The sequence below is a fragment of the Etheostoma spectabile genome, unplaced genomic scaffold (assembly GCF_008692095.1).
Source record: "Etheostoma spectabile isolate EspeVRDwgs_2016 unplaced genomic scaffold, UIUC_Espe_1.0 scaffold00569348, whole genome shotgun sequence".
NCBI classification, from domain to species: Eukaryota; Metazoa; Chordata; class Actinopteri; order Perciformes; family Percidae; genus Etheostoma; species Etheostoma spectabile.
The window spans coordinates 1-13,384 of record NW_022605078.1 but is presented as its reverse complement, the minus strand read 5'-3'; the positions used below and the strand labels follow the sequence as shown (position 1 = coordinate 13,384).

The 13,384-nt window shown below is 41.4% G+C and overlaps 1 pseudogene; it reads left to right on the top strand.

The window, feature by feature from the left end:
- The first annotated feature begins 3 nt into the window (after window positions 1–3).
- Window positions 4–11,210, top strand: LOC116684832 (probable phospholipid-transporting ATPase VA; annotated as a pseudogene).
- Window positions 11,211–13,384: the final 2,174 nt, after the last annotated feature.

The following is a 13,384-nucleotide window of genomic DNA, read 5'->3' as shown; positions in this document are numbered from 1 at the left end:
AAGAATCTGTTCGAGCAGTTCCATAGATTTTGCCAATGTCTACTTTGTTTTCATCGCTTTTGCTGAATTTCGTTCCAGTTGCAATGCCTTCCAGCCTAGAACTAGCTCTGGCTCCTGTAGTTTTCATTTTGTCTGCATCTGCCATCAAAGACTTATGGGAGGACTACAGAAGACACAGGTCGGACCGAGAATCAATCACATGGACTGTCTGGTGTACAGCAGGTAAGCGGGGCCTAGCAGAGTCCAGCTGTTGCTGAAACCTTGTGTGTTTAGTACAAAACTGTCCTCCCCCAATGCATCTTCTCACCACACACACACACACACACCCACAACACACACATTCCCATCAGCTGTGGAAGATTGCTCACATTTTCTTCACTTTCTTGCCATAATGATGCAACGGGCCTTCAACTTGTCTGACCAGATGTCAGACTCTCAGTCACATATTCATCATTTGTGTGGGTCCAGGATGGGGAACCAAAAACAGTTCAGGCCTCAGAGTGAAGCCTGGCTTAACACATAAGGAATAATATATATATATATAATATAGATATATATATATATATATATAATATATATATATATATAATCTCACATGTGGAATCCTCAAGTCCAGAAAACCTCCAGTTTGCTGCCCACCTATCTGTCAGAGAGGTGTGTAAAACGTTTTTTTCTGATTATACAGACGTCACCTTAGTGCTGTCATTATTATTAATGATGAGACAGTATGCCTGACAACCTGTGTCTCCCTCCCAAGCTTTCTCTACTACTAACTAGACCCCCAGCGCTGCCAGGGCAGAGTGTATTCTGCTAATGAAAAGCAGCCCTGTCGTCCATGTACAGAGCATAATTCATGGTATCAAAAGGCTCTGTGTTTAGTGGCTCCACAGTTTTAGCTAAGTTGTGACCCAATGCTGCTCTGTCAAGGTTGGACTAATTGAATTTTCTTACGCTGTGGCAATAGAGTGCAAAACATCTCCTTTCTCAACCTGGCAACCGCTGACTTGACTAAACCTACACGGCACTGTCATTTTATTTTTCTCAAGGAAAATACAGTCTCTTAAACTGCCTATCGCTTTTTCTTTCTCTGGAGGTGTTCTAACTGCAGCTAATGAACCATGTGGGATGGTTTGCCTAATGCTTTTCTTCACATCCTTACACAGATACTTTCATTTGGAACGCAGAATGAGGTTGTCTTTATGATATGGGATATAGAGCTGCAAAGATGAATCCATTAGCGTTCAACTATTAAATGGATCGCCAACCATTTTTATGAAAAAGTAAGTTCTTTAATTCCAGCTTGGTAAATGTGAATATGTTCTAGTTTCTCTCTCTCCTCTGTGACAGTAATCTGAATATCTTTGAGTTGGGGACAAAACAAGACATTTGAGGACGTCATTTTGGGCTTTGGAGAACACTGATCAACATTTTTAACCATTTTATCAAATTTCATAGACCAACTAATTGATTAATTGAGAATTAGTCTCACTTTGACAGAGAGCTTCCTCCACAGCGCTCCACAGGAGGGTCTGGCTAGTCCACACAGCATTCTGGGATGGAGACCCTGGTTTATTGACATTTCTTTAAACCAATCACAATCACCGTGGCGGGGCTAAGCTCCGGACGGAGCCCCGGTGCCTCTGCTAAATAGTCTCAGGAAGGAAGTTGTTCTGGTGGAACATGTTAACGTTCAGAAGTATTTTAGTCGTCAACGGAAACTCCGATTGGACAGATAGTAATGGTTTGTTCTTAATTAGCTTTAAAGAGTGCCAACCACATCGGCCGGTGCGGTCCAGGAGCGAGCTGGACTCCCACGTCTGTGAACATCTAGATCGACCACAACATGAACTTGCCGTTTAATATCTAAGCTGATACATTCTTCCATAACTGGAGAATTAATTAGTGAAGTGCATGGGCCATATTTTCTCTGCTCTATTTACTTTAGTATTTTGGAGTCATGCGCAAAGAATGGAAGATACATTTCACATTTAAGCAGCCTTGAAGGACTTTGGACGGCCAGTAGACCTCAGATTCTGTCCTCCTTTCACTTTCTGTGTTTGTTACAGAGAATATCTCTAGTGGGTTTTAATGTAAATGTAGAAAAAAACACATCATTTATCCTCTATTCCGGACTGTTGCTCTAAGTTGAAAACCTTGGGGGGAGCTGTGACCTTTTTACACAAAGATCACCAGTAAGAACAGCGCTCAGGGGTATTTCCAACAGGCATAATTCATAGTATTCACAGATATACATCTTGGTTATTGTTACAGTATAGTATTTAATAAGATATGAAGTCAAAGATGACAAAAACCACATGCTCACTACAATCACGCATTTCAAATATAAGTTTACTCAGTGTGGCGGCCTCTTTATGTTTGCTACCATGTTTTAAAATGTTTTTAGTTGTTGGTGATTCTTTATGGCACCCCCCATATCTCCCGGTCTTATAGAAGTGTTTTTGGTCCTTTCTCCAGACAGCATGTATTGTGCTTAGCCAGAAAAGTAGAAACTTAAGAGAGCTCCAACTAACAATTATTATCATTAGCGTGCATCTGCAGAGTATTTTCTCAATTCATGGTCTATGGAAGGTCACAATGTTCCAGAAAGGGATGTTTTCAAATTGCTTTTTATGTAACGGCCCAAAACTCAAAAGATATTTTGATATATTTTCAGTTTTGAGAAGCTGGAGCAGAGGAATGTCTGGTGGTTTTGGATATGCAGATCGATTTCCTGCTTATTTGTAGTTATACACTGCTTGGGAATTTGACCAAACCCAGTCTCAAAATAAGTGTATTTTGCTGTGTATGAAGTAATTAATTTAATGAACTACTTCAGAGATTGACTGGTTGACTGATCAGCGTTAGTACATCAGTGAGCACACTGCACTGACATACAACTTTTACTGCAATAGCAAACTTTACAAAACTGGGTCACTTATTGAACAATTGTGTGCTCTATCTACGACCTAAGTCTTTTCCATCTCGCCTCAGGCTGTTGATGAGTTTTCAGGCACTACAAAAATTAGACCAAGAGGGAATATTTAGGGCTGCAACTAACGAAGATTTTCATAGTGGATTAATCTGTTGAGTTATAAAATGGTGAAAAATGTCAATTGGTGTTTTCCCAAAGCCCAGATGACATTCTAAATCAAATGTTTGTTTTTTCCATAACTCAACTATATACTCAGTTTACTGTCACAGAGGACTGGAGAAGCTACACAATGTTCACATTTAAGAAGCTTAACGAGAACTTTGACCTTTTTTTGTTACAAGAGACGACTCAAAACGATGAATCAATTATGTAAATAGTTGGTGATTATTCTGAGTGATTCATCTTGCAGCTCTAGAAATATTACTAACATAAGTTTTCCGTTTGTCAATGTCTTTTAGATTCTGTTCACCCTTGTTTGTCCAGTGGAATATAAAGTGCATGGCATATCTGATTTTCATGCTGACCCCACGTGCATTTTGGTGACCAAATTCAAGGGAGGGAATGTTTTATAAACTTGGATATGAGTCTTAATGGGAAGGGGGGAGAGGGTATGGGGGGCGGTTTGTTATGAATAAATAACATTATGAGTGTTTTTTTTTTTCACTTCCTGACTGCTGTTTGTAGCTTGGCTGTGTGGCATTATTTAGCATATTCACAACCAGGAATATCACATTGTTCAGAAATGAACCGTGGTTACCATTTAGTGACGTTTAGCACATTAATATTTGCGAGTGCAGCAAGTTCCTCAAAGTAGGGACGTCAGTTACGGTCTCTCAGCGGGACACGCAAACTCATTGATTGTTTGATTGTGTTGATGTGGACTGAGAATAGAAAACCTTGAGAGATTTATTTTGAAACAGTGTTGTGACAAAGAAGATGTCATGCAATACAAAGTGGAATTTGTTGCTCCTTAGTTGGTTTAACACTCTGAAGAAGTCTCATCCCAAATCACTATGTAATACAGTGCCATGTCCCTGCTAAACAACATTTTGGACATTTTTGTCTTTGATGGACGTATTGAGGAGGAAGTTGTCAAGGAAATTGATGTCAACAAACAGGCTTCCTCTTTCATGCGTGCGTGACATATTTCCTGTCCCGTACTGATTTATGGAAGCCGAGCTGCAGTTTCTGTTTATAGAAGCACCAGTTATAAAAACAATAGCACCTCATCTTTCACCCTGCAGCTTCTACCAGCCGTTTTGTCCTCTCATTGTTCTGGCAGAGCGGACAGACGATATGTGGAGAGGTACTGGAAGGAGTGCGGTGGGAGACTTCATCAGGCTGCGATGTAACGAGATCCTCCCCGCCGATGTTCTGCTGCTGAGCTCCAGTGACCCCGACCGGCTGTGCCACATCGAGACCGCCACACTGGACGGAGAGACCAACCTCAAGCAGAGACAGGTCGTCCGCAGCTTCTTTGACCTGGTGAGGGGGCCGCTCCTTAACATTTTGTCTCCATCTTATCCTGATAGAACAGTAAATCTCTTATTTATCGCGATACGATATTAAATTGATTCTTAGGACAACGATACAATTTTACTGATATCACCAGGCTGGGTATCATTACAAAATGTTCAATACAGGTACCAATACCATATCGTGACTTCTGTACCTGCTCCTAAACAATACTTCTTTCGATAACAATTTTATGAAACAAAAAGAAAATGACGACATTACACATTATGGCACAAATCTTTTTAATATTTGTCCAGCTCCGACTACGTGACCGACTCTGTGTAGCGTCAAGGTTTTCCTGCCGGTCTCTACTACATGTAACGTTAGACAGCCAATCACAGACGTTATCAGATCATGGTGGAAGCATGCTGCATGCTTATTGCTCACGGACGCTAATGAGATCTACTCCTTAGATATTGAAATTGGATTTTTAACGACACGAGGCATTTCCAATACAACAAAGGAAAAGCCCCAAAAAATAATCTTAAAAAAAAATTAAAAAAAATACTACTTTTTAATAGAAAAGAATAAATATAAAGTGGTAATTTCAAAATAAAAGCGCATCTTAAAGATGACCAGTGAAATTGGATCAATAAACATTCAGTTGATATATCGATCCAGATCGAGGTATTGTTACACCCCTAGTCCTGATTGGTCTGCGTATGTCACACACAAATAGCTTGAAAGAATTGTGTTGTTGGTTACAAAACTTCACGTTCCCAAAAGCTTATTGGGACTTTACACCCAGCTAATCAATTAAGTAAAGTCAACCAACTACTGCTGCTATGGAGCACTACTTGTGCATTAAAGGTTATTTATGCACACATGTCAGCCAATCAGAAATTGCAATTACCCAAGAAGTGATTATTTTTTTGTTCATATGAAGATGCTAGTTTTACTACTCTGTATTTTAAAAGTTACATTTTTTTTAAAGTTGTGTGTGCACTCGTTATCAAAGCCAAATGTTTTTTTCTATTTCTGGTGATATATTTTCCCATAAGTAGAAGAATAATACTGGTAATGTTGATAATTTACAAATCCTTCAATAATTTATCAAATGCAAAGATCAAACATGAAAAATAACAATAAATAACGTCTACCTACCCCATGAAATCATCCTCTATCATTGACTGCACCTCAGATCATAGAAAATATTTCAATGTTAAAATACAGCATAGGCGTTGCTCCATGTGTGACCCCCGTGCCTGTGCTCTGGTTGTCTGTTTGTGCAGGATTGTGATTTTGACCCCTTAAAGTACAACGGCAGAATTGAATGTGAGAAGCCCAACAACGACCTGAACAGATTCCCGAGGCTACATGTGAGTATTCTCTTGTTTAGTCCGCTCCGTACAAGGTGGGACCGATGGCTGCCCAACATTTTAAAACCAATGTTTGAAACCTAAGATGCTCAACTTTAAGTTTTTCATTTCATTGTAAATGATGCAGTGACATTTCCAGTGATGTTTTGCTCCAGAATGGAAATAATGTGAAACTGCGGTTTGTTGACAAGCCAGGAGTTTCCAACTTATAATTATGACCTGAACAGTTTTTCCAAGTCAAGATGACAATTTGCTTTCCTGCGATTTGTTGCAGGGTTTTGCCTGTTTGACCATGCACATTAGAATATTTATATATATATACATATATTAACGGAAGAATCCGCTGCTCTTTGCAACCTGATGACTGAAGCTGGAGTTCCTAGACCTCTGCGAGAGCTAGCCCTGCTTGCGTATTAAGCGACAACAACTTGCCCCCCTTCTCTCAGCTGATTTCCTGTGTTATACCTTACGTCCTTTTGTCTGTGTTTGGCAGTAGAAATGCTTGAGGATATGTTTTTCTCAAGATGTAGTGGAGGTGTTGACAGAGATGGCAAAGGAGGAAAGCTTGTAGATTCAGCCCATCCTGTTGCGTGTACTTTGTCCCTTTCCTTTTATTAGGCACATTTAAGCTAATTTTGCTATATAGCTTGTGGCTATTGAACTAACCAGTATGTGACATCTGTTCATCCACTTGTCGTGTTTCATACTGGTCAACTAGCGTTGATGTTACACTTCAATGTCAGTACTATGCGAGGTGGGACTAATCAGAGATGCTATTGAGTTGTTTTATGCAAAATGTAGGATCTGGTGGTTTTGAGCTTGACCCATACTACTACTCTCAGCATCTGCTGCTTTGGTTTTAAAGCCTTTTATGCCTTTGTGCCAGCGGTAGCCTAGGCCAGGCGTAATGTTCTGTGTGGGTCTTTCGTCCACCGTCCAGCCCATCTTATGAATGCGTTATCTCAGGATGCCTTGAGGAAATTTCTTCAAATTTGGAACAAACTCTATTTGGACTTTAGGATAAACTGATTACACTGACATGTTTTGGGCCATATCTCAAGAATCATATGCTAATTTTGACAACATTTTCATACATTTATGCTATGTGTATTATGTGAGTCTGGCCAGACATGGATGTAAACTGCATGTAAACTTGAGTGGTTGGTGGATCCTTACAACTGAAAGGCAGTAATACTAATTCTATCTGTCTCTTGTGAGTCAGCAGAATGCAAAACTAAATTGTGTTTCACTTCCAATCTAGGATGCCACTTGGCATGAGTTGGCACTCAAACATCTACAGTAACACAGTTGAAATTGGGTTGTCCATGCAGTGTAATTTGATTGTTGCATTTACAAGTTTTAATGTTGACATAAAACGTTTTCACCCTCGCTCGATTATTGAAGATGTTGCCAGGCAACTTCGTGGTGACAACAGAACTCCACAAAGTCCAGCCAAGAAATAATTCAGTGACAAATACAACACACCATGTCACATTTTAAGCTTTAATTCAAACCAATGAGGTAGAAAATGTTACAGTTACCTTCTTACAGAGCTAATGGTTTCCCTGTTTGTCCTCAGACATAAGAGTGGTGTCGATCTTCTTAGCTAATCTTCAGAAAGAAAGCAATTAGTGCATTTCCGTAAATGTTGAACTATTCATGGTCACGTTGTCAGTGGGATGCAGCGTGTTCGCTCCCTGCTATTGTTAGCATATCAGAGGCCTGGAATAATGCCCGGTGTGTCTTCTTGGCCTTTTCATTGTGTCTCTTCACTGGAAGATGAGAACATCCTCTGAGCTTACAGTAAAAAGCCGGGCTGACCCACACTCACATTAATATGACATTTATTCTTTGCTCAGAAGGAGACCAGATGCTGCCAGGTATTCCGTTGCCAGGCTACAGTGGAGCATGGGGCACAGTGGCAGGATGAGGGGGCAGTTGTGTCAGCAGTGTTTTATTACATTAAGAGGCAATGGCACCAAGTCTAATCTCACTTCCTTTGTGGGAGAGAAAAGCACTCTGTGTCTCCGAGTGTTATCACTTTCTTGAACAGTGTGAGCTATGGCTGGGATGCGCTGTGTGTAAACTACAGCGCCTTCGAGCTCCGGCACAGTGATTAATCTATAACGGTGGTGACGTGTCCACCGGCCTGCTGTCAGAGGCCAAAGGATGGAACTTTTAGTAAACATGCTGACTGTTGTGTGACTTTGAAAGAACTACAACAGAGATGATTAAGCACTGCTTCCAGCTAAAGGTTGTGGGGCTGTTTAACTAACACCCTTGTAATCCTGGTTTAGTAGCAGGATTAAGGCTGACATTAAAAGCTCAGCTCTCCCCCACAACAGACACATTTGTCCCTTATTTGATACAGCTCAGCCTATACATCTCACTTTTAGTTTAAAACCCTTTTCTAAGAGAGGTTTTGAACTTCCTTGCTGATTCAGTCTTTGTACAACATCGACACTCGCGATGAGCCCGACAAGCTTTAAATTTAAGAGTCTGAAGTGAGGGTCCAAGGGTCAGCGATAAAGCAGTGATTGCCTGATTGATTCTAAGCCCGAGGGGTTTCTGTGGAGCGGAGCACGGTCAGTGCTTCTGTATCAGAGTGAATTTGTGCTGAGATAAGGGTGCTGCTGGCGAGGAAGACCACGATGCTTTAGAGCATGATCAATTGAGGTGCTCAGCAGAATAAACAGATGTTGTCTTGGGGCTCTGGCATAGACAGATACTCTATTTCTCCTAGCAGCAGTATTTTTACACTTGAGTATAAAGACATAGCAATGATCATTTTGCCCTTGTTTGATAACATTTTTAGACCAGCACTTGAAGTCATTTTTATGCATCTTCTAACCTGACAGAATCCATCGAAGTGGCCGAAGAGATGCACTTTACAAAGAAAACCTGCTGCTGAGAGGCTGCACCATCCGCAACACCGAAGAGGCTGTGGGAATAGTCATTTACGCAGGTTAGCCCCGCCCATAACATGTTGTAGGCTCGCTGTCACACTCCATTTTCACCCTGACCTGCTGCTGTTAGTGTGCTGTTACACACTGTGTGTCTTTGCAGGTCACGAGACCAAAGCCATGCTAAACAACAACGGGCCCGCGCTACAAGCGCAGTAAACTGGAGCGACAGATGAATGTAGATGTGTTCTGGTGTGTCATCATCCTGCTGGTCATGTGCCTGTTTACTGCTGTTGGTGCGTAACAGTTCAGAGATATGTAAACCATTGTTTTCAACCTCTAAAAACCTTATGGCTCTGTTGAGAAGTTTGACATTAAACCTTGATTTCTTTACATTTATTGCGAAAGTTAAGTGTATTATAAGGATTCCCAATTAGCTGATGCCTAGACGACCAGCTAGTCTTAGTGGGGTCCGAAATTAAATATTAAATTGAAAAATATTAGAACACATGTCACGGCAAGTACAGGAAAGAAAGTACACAAACAAAATCTAACAAGTATATCACAAACTTATCTGAACAAAATTACATAACATGACACATGGATCCAGGATCAACATCTAGTTAAGACAAGAAGGAAAACAAATATTTCTTACACCAAAAGACAAAAAGGGACATCTCTGGCTGTGTTTGCTGTGCTTTTTATTGATATCTTCTTATTCCAGTGTTTGTATGAGTTGACCTTGTGGTGTTGCTGTTCCAGGTCATGGGCTGTGGATGTTTCAGTACGGAGATAAGAGACCTGTGTTTGACGTTCTTAGTCCAGAGGGGACAGACTTATCACCTCATCGTCAGCCATTTATCTCTCCTTACCATGATCATCGTCTTTCAGGTACGAACTGAGAGAAGCCTAAAGAAACAAAGGCACAGATAAAGACATAAACAAAACAGATTGTATCGTTAGGGTTAAAATGTTTTATCCCACTGGCTGTACACAAGCAGTGCTGTAAATCAAGGATCGGCAGTAGTTCTTTCAGCCCCGGGGGGTGTGTGACCTCTAGATCTCTTTGTCACATTTAAGCTGGAAAAGGAGTAAAGAAGTAACTGGCTTGACACTGCAAAAATAATCTTTTTATTACAGACGAAATGCCACCTGACACCTATTGATGAGTTGTACCTATTTATCTTTTTTTTTCTGCTTGCATGCTGAAATGTCAGTGAAAATGTCGCCCCGTCCTGTGTCAGCTACTGCAGTTAGTTCCCCTGATATTGGGTACTTGGGAATAAATGAAGAAGCTCAGTGGAGATAGCAGTTATGTTTCACTGTACAAACAAACAGTTACTGTTTGAGGTTAAAGAACTACCAGTATTGCTCGACTTTATGCTTGATACCCTGTTGAATAAACACATGACTTTGTTGGCATCTCAGGCACATGGAGAATGTGCAGGCTGAACTGCCTTCCCAAAAGCTATGACTCATTTCTCCAAAACTTCTTTCCAGCAGTGTTCCTTGGCAATGTCTCACTCAGGATTAACACATTTTTTGGAAACAATTAAACATATACCCGCATCCTTACATGACACTTTTTAAATGATTAATATCTTGAGAAATATGATGGCTAACATAAAAGCTGTAATAGTCTAAAACGATGATTCACAAACTTTTTATGTTAGCCACACCCGTCAAATCACTACCCCTTCTTTCACCACTCTTTATTTCATCCAACTAACTATCTATTAATTTATTATTTAGCTCACATTTATCTATTACTTTTACCTACTAAACCATTTGTCCATAACTTTTAGCTATTTTAACCATGTATCCATTGCTTTTAGCTAACTATATTTTACTTTTTGTCCATTACTTTTAGCTAAGTATTTTAACTCGCTTGCTAACTGGTTATCACACAGTCTCAACCTGTGAGTGTAATGTCCATTGTTACAGCTGATTCGATATGTGGATGCATTTATCGTAATGACTTTGCGGTCTTCCTATGTGTATACACAAAGCGAGCTTGAAAAACCGATAACCAGCTCTGTCTCTTTTCTAACAAAGCTTCTGTCCTCTCCTAGGTGCTGATACCTATCTCCCTTTTTGTGTCGATTGAAATTGTCAAGATCTGCCAAGTGTACTTCATCCCATCAGGACATGGATCTGTACGACGAGGAGACGGACTCTCACCTGCAGTGCAGAGCTCTAAATATCACGGAGGATCTCGGCCAGATGCAATACATCTTCTCTGACAAGACGGGCACGTTGACGGAGAACAAGATGGTGTTTCGCCGCTGCACTGTGGCAGGGTGGAGTACTCCCATGATGCCAATGGTGAGACAAGCCAGCAAACGCGCGCGCACACACACACACACACACACAAACACTCTCTTACAACACCAGCGAGCAGCCATTGCCTTTTTAAGTCACTCTTAATGATTTGTGTATGTTTTCCCAGCTAGAAGACTGGCTATGTACCAGGAGATGGATTCTGAGGAGGGAGACTGTACGTCTCACGTGGCACCCTGCCCAGGCGGCGGGACAGTGTGAACCAGCCACCAGAGGGGCCCGGGTGGTCCTGCGCACCCCAGCCCCAAGTCCCACCGCAGGACGGGGAGCAGGGCGGAGGCCAAGCGAGGCCAGCATCCTGTCTAAGCACACGGCTTTCAGCAGCCCCATGGTCAGTGTGCCTCACCGTCCTGTCGTCCTTTGCCCTCTGTGATGATGCTCTCCTCTGACAAACCCTCCTCTGTCCTTCAGGAGAAAGATATCACCCCTGACCCTCAGCTTCTAGACAAAGTCAATGAATGCAGCCAGCAGTCATGGACTTCATGCGCTTCCACAGCCAGCCCATGTCCCAGCTACCCTCTGACCTCGCTGACATCATTGATTTCTTCATTGCTCTCACCATCTGCAACACGGTGGTGGTGTCTTCTCCAACCAGCCCAGGCAGAAGGTAAAACTCACCTCAACAAAATCTATCCAGTCGAACCTTCTTCGGGTCTAAGGGTAATCCCTTTCACCATTCAGAAATAACTGAGATAGTCGACTTGGTCAGATAGGCTTCCAGATAGTAGTACAGGACCTACAGTATATTTCTAAACTCGTGTGTTTAGAGATGTAGTGTTGCCTCCGACACTGCCTAAAACCTGGTATCGGGAAGTAAGTAGTGGAGTTTATGCACCGATCCAATACCACGTAAAGAAAGAAATATCTACGTTAAAGTACTTAATTATGTCCTTCTTTGGTTACAACTGACTGTCAAACTGGATAAAAAAAAAGTTCTGTTGCGTTCATTGTTTGTGTTTGTTTGGATTGGCATCGGGAAGCAAAATATGGTATCGGACCATCAGTTCCAGTTCTGGTTTTGAGTGGCTCTGGGCGGATCCAATAGTTTTAAACTTCAAGAAAGTTAACATTCAGAGTGGTGAGACTCTCTGTACAATAAAATGGACCAGAGTCTCGTAGGACCAGGCTACTTTTTGGGCCTTTGAAAAAACATTCAAACAAATTGAGGGAAAATATAATTTGCTGAACTGGTCACACTGACAGTATACACAACCAAACAAGTAGATATTGCTTTGTGTTAAGTGGCCACAAGCCAAAGCTGTTGGGAAAAGATGCCACATATTTCCCCATTTCTGATGCACAATCTTAAAGGCAGGGTTGGCAACATTGAAAAAACGTGAGAAGATTTGAAAGTAGCATCTTGTCTCGCGGTTCCGACGGGCACGAGCACTGCTTATTCCACTGCTCCAGAGCAGAGCGGAGAAAGGGCCGCAATTTATACACCGGTATTGAAAAACCTATATATTATCACACTGAATACTTTAAACAATATAACTACTATTAGCAACGTGACGAAAACGTAATGAGCTCAGGTCTCGTACACGGGAGGGGTGGAGACCGGCGTAGCAGGGCAAGGAGGCATTTCGTTGGTTCTTTCCAAGCACACCACGAGCCTGTGAGGTGGGCGTTTTTACAGGATTACAGCAGCTACCATGACAGATCCTTTTTTTTTGCTCTTTTCAGAGCCCAAAAGGTATTTATTGATGTCAGGGTGTAAAGACCATTTCAAACAAATATAAAAAAGTGTATATATGGAATTCATACCAACCCTGCATTTAGTGCACCATCTCTAGATAATCTAGAAAGCTGGGCTGTAAAAGGAACATCTGTAGTAGATAACAATACATGGGAGTTGTATTCATTTTTGACAAATATAATTCAATTTGTTGGGCGTTATTTTTCTAAAATCCTATAAAATCTCACAAAGTCTCCTTTTTGCACATAGCTTTCACTATTTTGCTGCCTGTATGTCAGATGTGCTTGGTCCAATCACAGCAGTGGATCAGTGTTTTCTTTTGTTCTGTTCTGTGTGAGCCTGGGTGTGGTTTGCCTCCTGTTCGGAGGTGATACCCTCTCCTCTCCACTCACTGTGTGCACCAACTCGCTGTCCTGCCAGTCAGAGGCACATCTGTTCACATTAGCTTTCAAAGGGACTACATTATTTATGGACTCTGTGTTTTCTTTTTGGAGGTTATCTGATAAATGGAAGAAATGTAAATCTTCCTAGAAGCATTGGCTATGCTATGGTCTCCCTTCTGTTTCTTTATCTCTTTATTATTGTTTGTGCTTTTTCTGTCCCTTGCGCCAATGTATATTGTTCACATTTTAGTATGATGCCCTTGTGGCAAACCTGTCACCTGAATGATTATATCTAT